Source organism: Hypanus sabinus, chromosome 3, assembly GCF_030144855.1.
Source record: "Hypanus sabinus isolate sHypSab1 chromosome 3, sHypSab1.hap1, whole genome shotgun sequence".
In the NCBI taxonomy this organism is placed as follows: domain Eukaryota; kingdom Metazoa; phylum Chordata; class Chondrichthyes; order Myliobatiformes; family Dasyatidae; genus Hypanus; species Hypanus sabinus.
Genome location: NC_082708.1, coordinates 45174178 through 45191727, shown reverse-complemented (window position 1 = coordinate 45191727; position 17550 = coordinate 45174178). Strand labels below are relative to the sequence as shown.

At 42.6% G+C, this 17550-nt stretch overlaps 1 long non-coding RNA gene across 3 annotated transcripts in view; it reads left to right on the top strand.

Moving 5' to 3' along the window:
- Window positions 1–17550, top strand: part of LOC132391264 (uncharacterized) — a 72646-nt gene that overhangs the window by 22362 nt on the left and 32734 nt on the right. For 2 of the 3 annotated variants that reach the window (XR_009511149.1, XR_009511148.1), the window contains exons 2-3: window positions 5067–5125; window positions 14975–15207. This is a non-coding gene — a long non-coding RNA (uncharacterized LOC132391264). Of the gene's footprint in view, window positions 1–5066; window positions 5126–14022; window positions 14416–14974; window positions 15208–17550 lie in introns of all 3 variants that reach the window. The other variant, XR_009511150.1, reaches the window with a different exon arrangement.

The following is a 17550-nucleotide window of genomic DNA, read 5'->3' as shown; positions in this document are numbered from 1 at the left end:
TGGAGTACGTGGGTGGTTGTCCCTTGTCATCCTGTAGATCTGGCCATCTGGAGTACGTGGGTGGTTGTCCCTTGTCATCCTGTAGACCTGGCCATCTGGAGTACGTGGGTGATTGTCCCTTGCCCTCCTGTAGACCTGGCCATCTGGAGTGCGTGGGTGGTTGTCCCTTGCCATCCTGTAGACCTGGCCATCTGGAGTACGTGGGTGGTTGTCCCTTGTCATCCTGTAGACCTGGCCATCTGGAGTACGTGGGTGGTTGTCCCTTGTCATCCTGTAGATCTGGCCATCTGGAGTACGTGGGTGGTTGTCCCTTGTCATCCTGTAGACCTGGCCATCTGGAGTACGTGGGTGGTTGTGCCTTGCCATCCTGAAGACCTGGCGGCCATCTGGAGTACCCGGGTGGTTGTCCCTTGCCATCCTGTAGACCTGGCCATCTGGAGTACCCGGGTGGTTGTCCCTTGCCATCCTGTAGACCTGGCCATCTGGAGTACGTGGGTGGTTGTCCCTTGCCATCCTGTAGACCTGGCCATCTGGAGTACCCGGGTGGTTGTCTCTTGCCATCCTGTAGACCTGGCCATCTGGAGTACGTGGGTGGTTGTCTCTTGCCATCCTGTAGACCTGGCCATCTGGAGTGCGTGGGTGGTTGTCCCTTGCCATCCTGTAGACCTGGCCATCTGGAGTACGTGGGTGGTTGTCCCTTGCCATCCTGTAGACCTGGCCATCTGGAGTGCGTGGGTGGTTGTCCCTTGCCATTCTGTAGACCTGGCCATCTGGAGTACGTGGGTGGTTGTCCCTTGCCATCCTGTAGACCTGGCCATCTGGAGTACGTGGGTGGTTGTCCCTTGTCATCCTGTAGACCTGGCCATCTGGAGTACCCGTGATTGTCCCTTGCCAACCTGTAGACCTGGCCATCTGGAGTACGTGGGTGGTTGTCCCTTGTCATCCTGTAGACCTGGCCATCTGGAGTACGTGGGTGGTTGTCCTTGCCATCCTGTAGACCTGGCCATCTGGAGTACGTGGGTGGTTGTCCTTGCCATCCTGTAGACCTGGCCATCTGGAGTACCCGGGTGGTTGTCCTTTGCCATCCTGTAGACCTGGCCATCTGGAGTACTCGGGTGGTTGTCCCTTGCCATCCTGTAGACCTGGCCATCTGGAGTACCCGGGTGATTGTCCCTTGTCATCCTGTAGACCTAGTCATCTGGAGTACCCGGGTGATTGTCCCTTGTCATCCTGTAGACCTGGTCATCTGGAGTACGTGGGTGGTTGTCCCTTGCCATCCTGTAGACCTGGCCATCTGGAGTACCCGGGTGATTGTCCCTTGCCATCCTGTAGACCTGGTCATCTGGAGTACGTGGGTGGTTGTCCCTTGCCATCCTGTAGACCTGGCCATCTGGAGTACGTGGGTGGTTGTCCTTTGCCATCCTGTAGACCTGGCCATCTGGAGTACGTGGGTGGTTGTCCCTTGCCATCCTGTAGACCTGGCCATCTGGAGTACCCGGGTGATTGTCCTTTGCCATCCTGTAGACCTGGCCATCTGGAGTACGTGGGTGGTTGTCTCTTGCCATCCTGTAGACCTGGCCATCTGGAGTACCCGAGTGATTGTCCTTTGCCATCCTGTAGACCTGGCCATCTGGAGTACGTGGGTGGTTGTCCCTTGCCATCCTGTAGACCTGGCCATCTGGAGTACGTGGGTGGTTGTCTCTTGCCATCCTGTAGACCTGGCCATCTGGAGTACCCGGGTGATTGTCCCTTGCCATCCTGTAGACCTGGCCATCTGGAGTACCCGGGTGGTTGTCTCTTGCCATCCTGTAGACCTGGCCATCTGGAGTACGTGGGTGGTTGTCTCTTGCCATCCTGTAGACCTGGCCATCTGGAGTACCCGAGTGATTGTCCTTTGCCATCCTGTAGACCTGGCCATCTGGAGTACGTGGGTGGTTGTCCCTTGCCATCCTGTAGACCTGGCCATCTGGAGTACGTGGGTGGTTGTCTCTTGCCATCCTGTAGACCTGGCCATCTGGAGTACCCGGGTGATTGTCCCTTGTCATCCTGTAGACCTGGCCATCTGGAGTACCTGGGTGGTTGTCCCTTGCCATCCTGTAGACCTGGCCATCTGGAGTACCCGGGTGGTTGTCTCTTGCCATCCTGTAGACCTGGCCATCTGGAGTACGTGGGTGGTTGTCTCTTGCCATCCTGTAGACCTGGCCATCTGGAGTACCCGAGTGATTGTCCTTTGCCATCCTGTAGACCTGGCCATCTGGAGTACGTGGGTGGTTGTCCCTTGCCATCCTGTAGACCTGGCCATCTGGAGTACCCGGGTGATTGTCCCTTGTCATCCTGTAGACCTGGCCATCTGGAGTACCCGGGTGGTTGTCCCTTGCCATCCTGTAGACCTGGCCATCTGGAGTACCCGGGTGGTTGTCCCTTGCCATCCTGTAGACCTGGCCATCTGGAGTACCCGGGTGGTTGTCTCTTGCCATCCTGTAGACCTGGCCATCTGGAGTACGTGGGTGGTTGTCTCTTGCCATCCTGTAGACCTGGCCATCTGGAGTACCCAGGTGTTTGTCCTTTGCCATCCTGTAGACCTGGCCATCTGGAGTACGTGGGTGGTTGTCTCTTGCCATCCTGTAGACCTGGCCATCTGGAGTACGTGGGTGGTTGTCCCTTTGCCATCCTGTAGACCTGGCCATCTGGAGTACGTGGGTGGTTGTCCCTTGTCATCCTGTAGACCTGGCCATCTGGAGTACGTGGGTGGTTGTCTCTTGCCATCTTGTAGACCTGGCCATCTGGAGTACGTGGGTGGTTGTCCCTTGCCATCCTGTAGACCTGGCCATCTGGAGTACCCGGGTGGTTGTCTCTTGCCATCTTGTAGACCTGGCCATCTGGAGTACGTGGGTGGTTGTCCCTTGCCATCCTGTAGACCTGGCCATCTGGAGTACCCGGGTGGTTGTCCCTTTGCCATCCTGTAGACCTGGCCATCTGGAGTACCCGGGTGATTGTCCCTTGCCATCCTGTAGACCTGGCCATCTGGAGTACGTGGGTGGTTGTCCCTTGCCATCCTGTAGACCTGGCCATCTGGAGTACGTGGGTGGTTGTCCCTTGCCATCCTGTAGACCTGGCCATCTGGAGTACCCGGGTGATTGCCATCCTGTAGACCTGGCCATCTGGAGTACGTGGGTGGTTGTCCCTTGTCATCCTGTAGACCTGGCCATCTGGAGTACGTGGGTAGTTGTCCCTTGCCATCCTGTAGACCTGGCCATCTGGAGTACGTGGGTGGTTGTCCTTTGCCATCCTGTAGACCTGGCCATCTGGAGTACGTGGGTGGTTGTCCCTTGCCATCCTGTAGACCTGGCCATCTGGAGTACGTGGGTGGTTGTCCTTTGCCATCCTGTAGACCTGGCCATCTGGAGTACGTGGGTGGTTGTCCCTTGCCATCCTGTAGACCTGGCCATCTGGAGTACCCGGGTGGTTGTCCCTTGCCAACCTGTAGACCTGGCCATCTGGAGTACCATGAAGAAGGTTGCCCTGGCCATCCAGTGTAACAGCAAAGCAGCATAGTGATGGTCAGCCAACCAATGCAGATGGGTAATAATTGACCATGTCAACCAGCAAACATGAGCAAGACTGGCCCCAGCCATACACTGTACCTGTGTATAGGCAGATCAGCTATCCAGTGTTTTGCATCTGGGATGCTTCAGCAAATGCAGTACCGCGGTGCCAATGGCCAAAACACTGAGTGTACCTGGTCAGAACTGACTTTCACCGTGCAATGTACCATGCCCATATAATAGACTCAAATAAATTAGGCAGCCCAGTCTACCTGAGTGTAGGTGATGTAGATAATTCCCCTGAGTGACAACTAAAGGATCTCAAACTTTGATAATTTGAGGGAAAAGAAAGTAAGATGAAATTGTCTGGCTGATGCAGCACTCATATTCACAGACACATTAAATGAGTTTCAGTAAATGGAAATTAAGAAAAAAACCTTACTTTAATTTCTTTTCTCTGCACTTGTCTGTAATATTGTATTCGTTTCAGAGACCTACAAAAGAGGGCTGGAATGTTTTTGAAATGAAACGAAGGTTCTTCATAATGGTAGGGTAGAAACAATCAGGAACAAGCTAATCGAATGGACTTAGATCTGTTTAATGAGTCCACCAGGTGATTTTCTGCTAACATTTTCTGTTGTCCGGCAGTTGCTTTGTACTTCCATGTCTGTCACCTCTGTCAGATCAATAAACAATAGTGGAGGTAAGAGAAAAGTTTTGGGAAAATGTTCCTTAATTTCTGAGTGATTAAATGATGGCTCTTCGTTTTGAAGTTTTAGTAGGTCTTTGTTTAAAGGGTTCATTTGTCAGTGAAAATAATCTGTTGATATTTTGTCATTTCTCTCTCTTATGTTTCTGTCCAACAATTACAGATGATAGTCCATTAAACTCCTGGCTTGTTCCATGTAGTTGGTGAATATTCTGTGACAATACAGAACATGAGACCAGCTCAAAAAACACTGGTGTGGTTGTTGGGAACAGTGCCTGGTTGACTTTGAGGGTTTTTCTCATTTGGCAATGGTTTCTTCACATCACAATCACAAAGAGCAAGTACAAATTATACAACTGTCTCACTAAGTTACTGGCCATTAGTGGTCAATGTAAATTTTCATCCTGATGGAAACTTCTAGGAAATGCTTCTAAGGAACAAAACTTGTTGGCAAAAATACTACAGAAGAAAATCATGTTGTCCGATCACTGATGTGTTTGTTTTATTTGTGCAACAGTGAGTGAGTTTAAACATTGCTCCTGTGTGAAGTCAGTCTGTAATTTACTGGAGGCATTCTGAAGCTGTTTATCATACCTGATAGGTCTACTTATCAGCATGGCAACATTCTCTACATGATTTCTTAGGGTGAATTTTTGAAACTAATGGGTCACTCATGCTGATTGTTGGTGGCCTGGCAGTTCCAAATTTCCAAGTAAGTCTCTGGGAATTATTGAGTGATGAATACTGGTACAGATGACATTCTGCTGGGTCATAAGTCTCCACTTAATTTCACCTCACTGGTCTTACTGCAGTTAAACTGGCCCCAGTGTGATCGGAGTCTCTACCTGGACTGAAGAGAAGCAGGCAAGAGGTAAGTTGACTTATTTATTTGCTACTTTTATGTAGGCTCCATTTTTACATTAAAGTTTGCATTGGTTCTTGCTGAACTAATGGTTTTAATCAGTGTATTTTATTCAATTATTCACATAATTTAAAATTTTTAATTTTTTCAGCCATTTTAAGAATTTATAAATATCCCTGAATAGCAGCCATGCCATCTTTGTTTCACCTGCAACAAAGTCCAGCTATCAGCAAAACTTAGCATCCTGCTAGAAAGTCTTAAACCTTCAGCATTATGTCCAGCAACTGTCACTATAACAGGGCTTAGCCTTTACCTGGTTCTGCTCTAGTAAAGTAGCACCCTGTCTCTCCATGGTAGTCTCATTTACATTGAATTTTATATTTCCCATGTCTGCTTAAATACGAAGGCTGAAAGTGAGTTTAAACACAGAAGCTAATTTATCAGGACACCAGGAAATGATAACCCAATGCCATAGACAGACTTGTGATACTTCACGTTTTATCAGATCCATTTGAACTTAAAGCCTGACCAATTACTTTTCTGAGATGCTAATCTGATTTCGAATCAAAAACTGAATTTGTCTCATCTTATTTTGCTGTTTACAATGTAAAGCACAATGTAAATGAGAATGTTTTAAATTGTGTTTAATTCTAAGTTGCAACTTTCAAATCATCTGTACAGTGTACCTTGAAGTTTCTGAATTAGTTGTTAACCTAGTTGGGGCTCAGTTTTATCAGATATTGGAAAACACGGATTTTGGAAAGAGAAAATTCCCAGCCTGTCTGTGTAGTTGACAGATTCACACCAGCATCCTTACGCCAGCTGGGTTGTGTATTTGTACACTCTTTGGCCAGGACTCAAATATAGCAGAGAAATTAAGCTGCAGGATTATCCTACAGTTTCTAACCAAAACCTCTGCATATGGTTTTCAGGAATGGGGGGCTGGCATTTAATTACTCCTTAATCAAATAAAAAAATAACTAGCTCCACTGTAATGAATTGGCATAATAACAACTAAAAGTTTATGACACTGTACAGTTGATTGAAGTTCTTATTAATGTAAGAATGGGAACCATTTGCAGAACATTTCTTTCACAGACACATTATTCCTCAGAAATACAAACCAATGAAATTGAACCCTTGCAGAATTAATTGATGCAGTATAATAATAAGCATCAAAGTTGTTTCCTCAAATAAGAAAAACCTGTTCTGTGAGAAAGAAATTCCTTTGGCAGAAAATACCTTTAGCATTCAATTTAATTTTGCCTCCAAGCACAAAAATAGCAGTAGTTAGCGTTCTCAAAAAAAAATCACAGTCCCCATTACTTCAGTGTCTGCCCATAATCCAGAAATAAAGACCATGTGTCTCCCCATTCACAATGTACAGTAAAAGCCAGATGTTTGAACAAGTTATTAATACAAGGGACATCTCCAAAACAGTCTGCAATGTTACCAAATATTAATGATTGAGTGTTTTTGTAATATACTGCTGTCATGAATATTACTTGTTTTGAATAATGAAATGTTCATAATCTTTATCCTATTTAACATATACAACACTGCTGAGTTTTGATGACATAGTTTTAAATTTACACATTTGACATGTTGGCTATAATAATTTGCTCTACACATTATAACGTTTCACATTTCTACTGAACAGTAAACAAGGAATTAAAAGATTTTCATATGGCACTCATCTATGGTAATGTGTTAATATGCAACTCTACAAAATTAGATGCAATTCCTCTTAGTGACAGATTCCAATCTCCTGGTGTTAATTAGGTGACCGCTGGTGCTCTCCAGGTTACTACCTGCAGGAGTGCCTATTATATACTTTAATGAACACTTTCCTTTAAACATGTCCCTGGATACCTCAGGAAATTTCCAAAATTTCATTTGAAGCAATAAACCCATTACAACAATAACTGTACTGACATTTGACAATGCACAGTATTTCAAAAAGAACTGGGCAACTGAGTCAAAGTGACAGATAAATAGTTATTAATTTAAAATAATACCTTGGCAATAATCAAACTTGATTGTGATACAGAACAAGCTGTGAACACTATTAAAGAAGTTGACACTAGTCTCATTTTGAGTGACTGCACAAGTGTAGAAATACCCAAGCATAATCATTTAGTAACAGAGAAATAGAAAAATCTTCAGACTCCTAATTAAAATTGACAATATTAGACATGGAATTCAAAGATTTTCTTTGTACAAAACGACGCAGAGCTGGAATAGGAATCAAAAATTTGGGGCATGGAAGAATATCTGTAAAATTCACCTGTTTGAAAATTTCAGAAATCCAGGTAAATGCTGCTCTCATACTCAAAGTGGTGCATGGATGCAAATGGCAGGATAATGACGATAATGTTATGTTCCAAGAATTTTGCCCTGTATGGTAAGGTAGCACATGATCAAAATTTGAAGAGTAAGCTTGAAGCCAAGACATGAGTTTATTGGCAGTGCAGAAACAGGAGAAAATGAAAGAGGTATAGAACTGCAAAAAATGAGCAGAAAAATGCAGCAGATTCCCTTGCTGACCACAACCCTCTCTTTGGTTTTCTCAAAATAGATCTGCCTAAGATGGTTCCGCAAGTAGACTTTCAATACCTTCTCCTTTGGCAAGATCATTGACCCTGCACTGACCCCAGAGGAACACCACTAGTCATAAGCCTCCAGTCCAAGACACAACCTTCCTTCGTTTCCATCTGCTTTCTACCATCAAGCCAATTATGTATCTGATTAGCCAGCTTTTCCTAGATTTCATGTGATCTAACCCTCCAGAGCAGCCTAGCAGATGGAAATGTCAAAAGTTTTACAAACCAAGTCTAGCATACTGTCCTCAACAAGTATCTTGTACAAATCACCAAAAAAACTCAATCATATTTGTAAGACATGATCTCCCAAACATAAAGCTATGCCAACTACCCCTAAATAACCCTTGTCTTTCCAGATGTACATATGTCTTATCCCAGAGAGTCCTTATGCAGTAAATTACCCATCACAGATTTTTGACTTACTGGCTTATAGTTGCCAGGTTGCATTTTGCTGCCCTTCTTAAATAAAAGTACAACATTTGCTACCCTCCAGCCTAAAAGCACTTAATGCATAGCTAACAATGATGCAAATACCTTAGCCAGATTTCCTGCAGTTTCTACTCTACACTCCCATGATACTCTTGGATATACCTAGTCAGGTCCTGGAAATGTTTTTATCTCCGTGCCTTTTAAGATGTGCAGCACCTGCTCCACTATAATGCACACAATCTCCCCCTTTACTTTTCCCAGTCCTGAAGTCCTCATGTCTTTCTCCACAGTAGAAACAGAGCAGAAATATCCATTAAAGAGCTTCCCTATCCCCTACAGCTACACACCGTTGTGTCCCTTTGGACTTTGAAGGGCCCTTTACCCTCTCCCTTGTTACTTTTTTCTCTTAAAATAATTATAAAATCTCATTGGGTTTTCCTCAATCTTCTCTCTCAAAGTTATGTCCTCTTTTTGCCCTCCTGTTTTTCTTCTAGAGTACATTACTGCATCCCTTATGGTTCTCCTGAGATTCACTTGAACAAGCTGCCTATATTTGATGAATGCCTCCTGCTTTTTCTTGGCTAGGGTCTTATCATCCTTGCTTCTTTGCTGCTAACAGCCTTGACGTTCACTCTAAGAGGAATATGCAGATCTTGAACCCTCACTATTTCACTCTAAAAACTTCCATTTGCCAGTGGTCCCTTTGCCTGCAATCAGCCTATTCCTATCAATCTTTGCATGCTGTAGTCTCATACTGTCAAAATTCCCCTCACCCCAATTTAAAACTTGAATTTGTGGACCAGTTCTGTCTCTTTCCAAGGCTATTTAAAAACACATAGAATGATGGTCACCAGCCCCAAAAAGCTCCTGTTACCTCAGTCAATTTCCCTGCCCTATGACTCAAAAGCAGATCGAATTTTGCATTCTCCCTAGTAGGGGCCTTTATATTGCCTTAGGAAAAATTCCTGAATGCACTTAACAAATTCCATCCCATTGAAGCCCTTAACTGGTTGAAGTTAGAATAGTCAAAAATCCTCTACGATGAGAACCCTGTTATGCTTACAACTCTGCACCAACCCTGCATATTTTTTGTTCTAATTCCCAATGACCATTTGGGGCCAACAATACAATCCTAACAATGTAATCATCTTCTTATTTCTCAGCTCCTCAAATAAAGCCTCACTGAATGATCCTTCAGTAGTTTCATCTCTGACACTCCCTTAATAAGTACAATACCACCTCAGGCTCCTGTACCACAGAATCATAAAAAGCCAGTCATGTAATGGGGGACAACAAAACTGACTTTTGCACCAGTATTCGCTGTGGAAGACACCAGCAGAATGGTGGAAATTCCAGGTGTCAGGGATCATGAAGTGAAGTTACCATAGCTAGAGAGTAGGGAAACTGAAAGGTCTGAAGATAGATAAGTCACCTGGATCAGATACTGCACACCCCAGGGTTCTGAAAGAGGTGGCTGAAGAGATTGTGAAGGCATTAATAATGTTCTCTCAAGAATCACTAGATGCTGCAATGGTTCTGGAAGACTGGAAAATTGCAAATGTCACTCCACTCTTCTAGAAGAGAAAGACAGACAGAAGAAAGGAAACTATTGGCCTCAGTGGTTGGGAAGATATTGCAGTCAATTATTAAGATTGAGGCCTCAGGGTACTTGGAGGTACATGATAATCTGTAGTCAGCATGGTTCCCTCAAGGGAAAATCTTGCCTGACAAATTTGATGGAATTCTTTGAAGAAGTAACAAGCAGGAAAATAGGAAAATAGGTTGATGTTGTGTAATTGGATTTTCAGAAGGCCTCGACAAGGTGCCACATATGAAGCTGTTTATCAAGCTATGAGCCTATGGTACTCCAGGAAAAATTCTAGCATGGATACAGCAGTGGCTGATTGTCAGGAGACAAAGAGTGGGAATAAAGGGAGCTTTTTCTGGTTGGCTGCTGGTCACCATTGGTGTTCCACAGGGATCTATGTTAGGACCAATTTTTTCACATTATATGTCAATGATTTAGTTGAAGGAATTGATGACTTCGTTGCAAAGTTTGCAGACAATATGAAGGTAAGTGGAGGGGTGGGTAGTTTTGAGGAAATAGAGAGACTACAGAAGGACTTGGACAGATTAGGAGAATGGACAAGGAAATGGCAGATGGAATACAGTGTCAGGAAGTGTCTGGTCATGCACTTTGGTCAAAGGAATACAAGTGTTTGATTATTTACTAAGTTGTGAGAAAATTCAAAAATATGAGGTGCAAAGGTCTTGGGAGTCCTTGTGCAGGACTCCCTGAAGGTTAATTTGCAGGTCGAGTCTGTGGTGAGGAAGGCAAATGCATGTTAGCATTCATTTTGAGAGGACTAGAATATAAAAGCAAGTATGTAATATTGAAACTTTATAAAGCACTAGTGAGGCCTCACTTGGAGTATTGTGAACAGTTTTGGGCCCCTTATTTTAGAAAGGATGTGCTGAAACCGCAGAGGGTTCCAAGGAAGTTCATGAAAATGATTCCCAAGATTGAATGGCTTGTCATATAAAAAGCGTTTAATGGCTCTGGGCCTGTATTCACAAAATTCAGAAGAATGATGGGTGACCTCATTGAAACCTAATGAATGGTGAAAGACTGTGATAGAATGGATGTGGAGGAGATGTTTCCTATGGCAGAAGAGTCTAAGACCAGAGGACACAGCTTTAGAATAGAGGGGCATCCTTTTAGAACAAAGATGTGGAGGAATTTCTTCAGCACGAGAATGGTGAATCTGTGGAATTTTTTGCCACAGACAGCTGTGGAGGCCAAGTCTTTAGGTATATTTAAACCAAAGGTTGATAGATTCTTGATTGGCCTGAGCACAAAGGGATATGGGGAGAAGGTGGGAGATTGGGGCTGTGAGGAAAATTGGATCAGCCATGATGAAATGGTGGAGCAGACTCGTTGGGATCCTATATTTAATGGTCTTATGATCTTAACCATGTTTCTGTAAAGGCTATAATGAACCAGTCCTATGTGATTATCCAAGCTGTTATCCAAGTTTGTCTGCTCTTGTGTCTCCATTCTAGGGTTCTTGCAATGGCAGGATGATTTGTAGGCTGTATAGACATATTTGCTCTTTGTCTTAAATAATTAGGTAGAAATATCACAAGAGAGGAGAGAAGCATGGATAGAGAAAGACAAATTCAAAGTGAAAGTAAATGTTTTGTCAAATTTATTGTTACCATATACTACCTTAAAGTTCATTTTATTGAAGTCATTTATAGGAAAGTAAGGCAATGCAATAGAATTTATGCAACAGATACATAAACAACGACTGACAAGCCACCGATGTGAAAAAGAAGACAAATTACGCAAATAAAAATAATACTAAGAACACAAGTTGTAGAGTTAAAAGTGAGTCTGTAGGTTGTGGGATCAGTTCAGGTTCGTGTGAGTGAAGTTATCCACAACTGTTCAGGAGCCTGATGGTTGAAGAGTAATAACTGATCCTGAAGCTGGTAGTGTGGGACCGAAAGCTCCTGTACCTCCTTCCCGATGGTAGAAGTGTAAAGAGGAGGTGCCCTGGATGGTGGGTCCTTGCTGATGGATGCTGCTTTCTTGTGCCAGTGCTCCATGTAAATGTACTGCACTCAGTGGTAGCGAGGGCTTGTCCTGTGATGGGTTCTACTATATTTTCAGAATGTTAAGTCACTATTCTGAGCAGGATTCTGGATCTGAGAGCTTGCTGAACAGCAGTAGTGAAGAATTGATACCAATTGTATCCTGCAGATTGAGTGAATTTAGCTCAAAGCTGCTGGAAACAAAAATATTAACAGTGGTGCTGTTCCTGAAACCACCAGTTAACCCAGTAGGCATCAGAATCCTGTCTGGCCAGGAATATAAATGCAGATACTTCTGGTGCCCTCACCCGCTCCACACAGCAACATATTCTGTCCAAACCTTCTCTCTGAAAAGCAGTGAACTTTGCCGTAATCCTATCCCATGTACACCTTTTCTCTCCAGAATCAAACACCATTGCATATGGGGCAGCACCCCAGATGTATGTGGCCATGGAGGAACAGTGGCATTAGTATCTGAGAAGCCTCCACTCCCCTTTGTCAGATACAACTTACAACTCGGGCACACACTGGTTCATGAATGAAGGAGCACAGCCTGTTTGAAGGGGCACCAGGGAAGAACCGAAGAGAGCAGGTTGCTCAGTGCAGCTGCCATCTGGGAACTTTAATCTTCGCTCTGCTCTGTAATGGAGTCTTGAAGCTCATGCAGCAACATTCAGAAGTTGCAAAAACATCCCACCCTAAGATGTACGGCTTTCAACCTAATATTTCTTCTTCTGCAATTTTATAGTTTATCAGCTAGGTCCAGGGCATAAAGTACTTTACGTAGCTCAGTTCTTCCTAGCCCACTTCCTCCCATACTGCTATTTCTTCGCTCAGTGCATCACAGTGGTGCGACAAGTGGAGGCACTCCCTTGCAGCTCTGAAGATTCAGTCCTTCTGTCCTCATAGTGACCCCACGGGCTTCCTCCAGGTGCTCTGGTTTCCTCCCACATTCCAAAGATGTGTGCGAGGTAAGTTAATAAGCTGCAATAAATGCAGGGAAAGTAAAACAGAATTAGTGCAAGAGAGGAGCCTGGGGTGCAAGTACTGTACGTAGATCACTGTTTGCCGCATCACAGGGGGACAGAGTGGTGAAGAAAGCATTTGTATATTGTGGCCCTTCCAACTATTGAAGTGCGTACCACATTCAGACTGTTATGCTTTGGGGAGCCGCTTTATCCACCCACCAAATTCATAAAGTTAATTTTAGTTATATGGATGATTTGTGATAATTTGTAGCTGCCAATTGAATTGTGTTCTTTCTGACTGGTACGCAGAGTTGAAATAGCTCCTGCTGTCTCCTTAACCCATGCTTCCACCCGTTGAATATATCCCAGCTCTCAGAGCAATCCCATTTCATTGTGATTTCCCTGTTCTGCCCACATTCCCATCAAATTCACTCTTTTTCATGTCCACTCTATCCAGGCCTTTCAGTATCCAATAGATTTCAGTGAGATCCCTGCTCATCCAACTGAACATCATTAGGTACAGTCCCAGAGGTAACAACTGTTTTTCATATGTTAAAGCTCTCATTTCTGGAATAATTACTGTGAAACTCCTGGTAGGCCCATCCTTCCTTTGATATGAACCCAAAATTATTCTCAAGATTCCAAATGCTGTCTGATCAGTGCCTTATAATGCCTCAGCAGTACATCCTGGTCTTTATGACATAGTCATCGCAAATTGAATGCTAGCATTGTATACTTCAATTAGCCATACAGTTATGTTTTATGTCTCCAAAACATAACTTTAATTGAAAGAAAAACATGGAAATAAATTGCAGTACTTTTTCTACAAGTGAGAAGAGAATGTGATGTGGCGTTGTGATCATGTATGCCATTCACATACTTTTACGTATAATTTATAATGCATTATGTAAACAACAAAGTATGCTTAAACAAACAGTATATTTACAATAGTACTCAAATATTTCTGAAATATTAAATACACACTCCTCCCTGCTTAGCTATCAATTCCAACTCAATATAGAATGCATCTCAAGTTAAACACACACACACACACACACACACACACACACACACACGCGCGTGTTAATCTCGGCATTGGTAAAAAATGTGTTTCAGGGATTTCTGTTGCTTGTTTACACATTCCAGCCATTTTGTGTTGCCACATAGACCTGAGACTATATGGGTTCTTTTCTGGTTTCCCTATGGATCATCTCTGCTGCAATAAGGAGACTTTAGATTTGCATTAGGCAGAATATGTCAAGGGGAGTGTCTTCTTTTGGAAATTTCTCAGGTATTTCCTTTTCTAAAGGTAAACAGTGCAACCCATCAGCATTTCCATGATTAGTCATCCTCTTGAATTTGATCTTGCGACTGTGCTCCAGGAACACAGCCCATCTCTGCATTCGTGCCACTGCTGTTAGTGGATCGCGCATCTGTGGATTGAAAATGGACACCAGTGATTGATGATCAATAATGAGGGTAAACTCTCTCCAAAACAGGTACTGGCTGAAACATTTTACTCCCCAAGCCAGACTCAAAGCATCTTTGACAAACTGTGTGTAATTTTTCTCTGCAGCGGTATGGGAATGCAAAGTCTATGGGGCTTTCACTTCAATCACTCATAGCATACAACATGACTGCATCTATGCCATAAGGCAAGGTATCACCGACAGGTTCTATTGGATGATCTGGATCATAATGTGTGAGTACTGTGCCTGACATCACCATTTCCTTTGTCCATTGCCATTTCTTCCCGATATATAGTAATGAGTTCAAGGGGTGGAGGACCATAGCCAAGTTTGGAAGGAAGCCATTATAATAACTTACAAATCCTAAACAGGACTACAGCTGTGACATGTCCATTGTCCTTGAGGCATCCACCACTGCTTGAATTTTCTCAGCATACTGTGCAATCTACGTGTGTCAAAGTTATGACCATGATAAGTGATGCTTGGTTTCCAGAATTCACATTTTTTGCAATGTGCTCTGAGTCCAAATATTCTAATCTTTTTAGCACTGACTTAAGATTCCGGAGGTACTGGTAACAATGATGTCATCCAGGTAACACCGAGTGCCTGGGCAGCCTTGCAGCACCTGGTCTGTAGCTTTCTGCCAGGGTGCAGGTGCAGATGCTACTCCAAAAGTAAACATACTACAGCAATAAAAATACTTCTGTGTTCTTATGGTGAGAAATACTTCAGATTCTTCTTCCATTTTCATTTGTAAGTAGGCCTCAACTAAGTCTTCTTGTTTTCCTCCAGAAAGGTTTGTAAAGATGCAGCATCTTGTATCCTGGACAGAGGGTATTGATCTACTTTCAGTACTGGGTTGATGGTGTCTTTAAAATCATCACAGATCCTGACAGACCAATCATTCAAGGCTACTAGGACTATTGGCACTGCCCACGGCTCCACCCCAACTTGGGAAGAATTCCTTCAGCCTCCATGTGATCTAGCTCACTGGCTACTTTATCACGGATGGTAAAGGGAACCAGGTAGGCTTTGCGAAGTTTGTGTGTGGCTTTTTCACTTAACACTATCTTTTCCTTGATTGTTTGAGTTCACCATTGCCATTCTTGAAAAATGTTGTGGTGTCATCTAGTGCCTTTCTTAATTTGCTTTCAGTTGCCTTTATTACAGGGGATGGGGCTTGCAAATGGTGGATAGATATCCAATCAAGTTGTAGTTGTCTCAGCCAACCACAGTCCCACAATGCTGCTTTTACCACCTACGAGCCCAATTTGGCTTGTTGGTTGTGTATTTCATTGCTACAAATGTCATTACCAAAGGAGTTAAATCCAGTATAAATTCTTGGTTGGATATCTGGAGCTTCGGTTCAGTATCTTTGAAATGCTGCTCAAACTCTGTTTGTGGAATAAATGAATCAGCTGTGCCAGTGTCCAATTCCATTTTAATTAATTTCCCATTCTCTCCTAGTGTGAGCCATATTGCTTAGTTCTCACATTGTAATTCTCAGGGCCAGCCAGTACTGTGTCACTCTTATCATTATCAGATTTTTCACAACAGCATGCAGATTAGTGATCTTTTTGAAACTTCAACTTCGATTTTGCATTTATCTTTTTTGCTGTACTGTCCTTTTATTTTTGTTTGCCTGACATGCACTTTGCATGTGTCCTACTTTAGTTAGTTGCATCTTCTGTAAGTTTTGCCTTTAAACCGCATTGGTCTGGTGTATGTGATCTCCTGCGTTAATGGAAACACAATTTGTTCAGCAAAGTTGTTTTCTGTTCAGATGCTGTAATTTTGCTCATACTCACTTTTGTTCCTGACTACAACTCATTTGTGTCTCTGTCATTCGTTTCCATTGAAAGAACAATTTCAACTGCTCTTGTAAATGTAAATTGTGCTTCAGTTAGGAGCTGCTTTTGAATGCTTTCTTGTAAGAAATTCACAAACTAAATAATCTCTCAGTGCTTCATTAAGCCCAGCATTGAAATGAAAATGATTTGGCAATCTCTTCATTTCAGTCATGCACCCTTTCTTTTTGATTTTGCTTTTGAAACCTAAACGGTTTTGCAATCAAGAATGTTTTTGGTTGTAAATCTTCTTGCACTACTTTTGCAGTAACCTTCAGCTGGTTTGGTTGGAGCAGTCAAACATTATGCCTTTCCACCTAATGCACTCAGCAAAACTAACACTTGCTTTTCAATGGCTGCTGCATTTGCTTCTAAGTACTGCTCAATTCACTCAGTATACAACATCCAGTTATCTGTTGTAGAATCAAATGTGTCTATCTTATCAATGGAGCCAGCCATTTCTGTTGTTTACTTGTATATTATTATCACCTGGTATTCACTGTTTAGGAACCTGTTAATTTTGTCCTTTTCCCGCTTTTTTAAAACTTGACCATCTTCTCCTAATTTACAAAGAAACCATGTGCTGTGCTTTTTTCTAACACAACCGTTTCTTTCCTCTTGCGAAGAAAAAACGTATTGTGCTTCAGCAGGTAGATAGTTGTCCCAGTTTCATTTTAAACTTACTGTTTGCCACTGTTGTATTTTGTAACCTCAAAGCATAAAATTAATTGAAAGAAAAGCCAAAAGAGCCCAAGATTTTTACATCAATGAGACACACGCATAGGACTGTTGGCGTAATGACATATGCCATTCATGTACTTTTACATATAACATGTAATGAATTATATAAACAACAAATAATGCTTATCAAACAATATATTTATAATAGTCATAGAGTCACAAAAAAGTACAGCACATAAACAGTCCATTCAGCCCATCTAGGCCATGCTGAAACCATTTAAACTGCCTACTCAAATAATAATGCTCAAGTATTATAGTACTCAAATATTAATGAAATATTAATTACACAACTAACCTGCTAGTTCCTTATGGTTCTGAAAGCTTTATCCTTTTTTATTACAAATTTAATTACTTTTTACTAGTAACTGAATCTTTTTTCACTCTTTGCAGATCAATACAATTCTTGTCTTTTGTGGGATTTGATTTCCCAGCTTTTTATATTAGGTGCTGACATCCAATTTCTAGATTGATAGATCAATATCATAATTAATATATAAATTTAAGTAGAGTGTTAATGATTCATCTTTATTCCCAAAAATGTGCTGTGTCATTTTTGATAAAAATAAAATTGCTAACTTGAAACGTGGGAGTAAGCATATCTGTATGTATTTAATGAAATCAGATTCATTAGCAAAAGATCATGAAAATGGGTAATCATGATTAATTTGACATTCTATCAGCATTCTTTAATCCAGCTGTCTAACTCCAAGACTAATGTTTTTGTAAAGATGATGATTCTGAGGCTGAGCCTTCAGAATAGGAATGTTTCAAGCTCAGAGA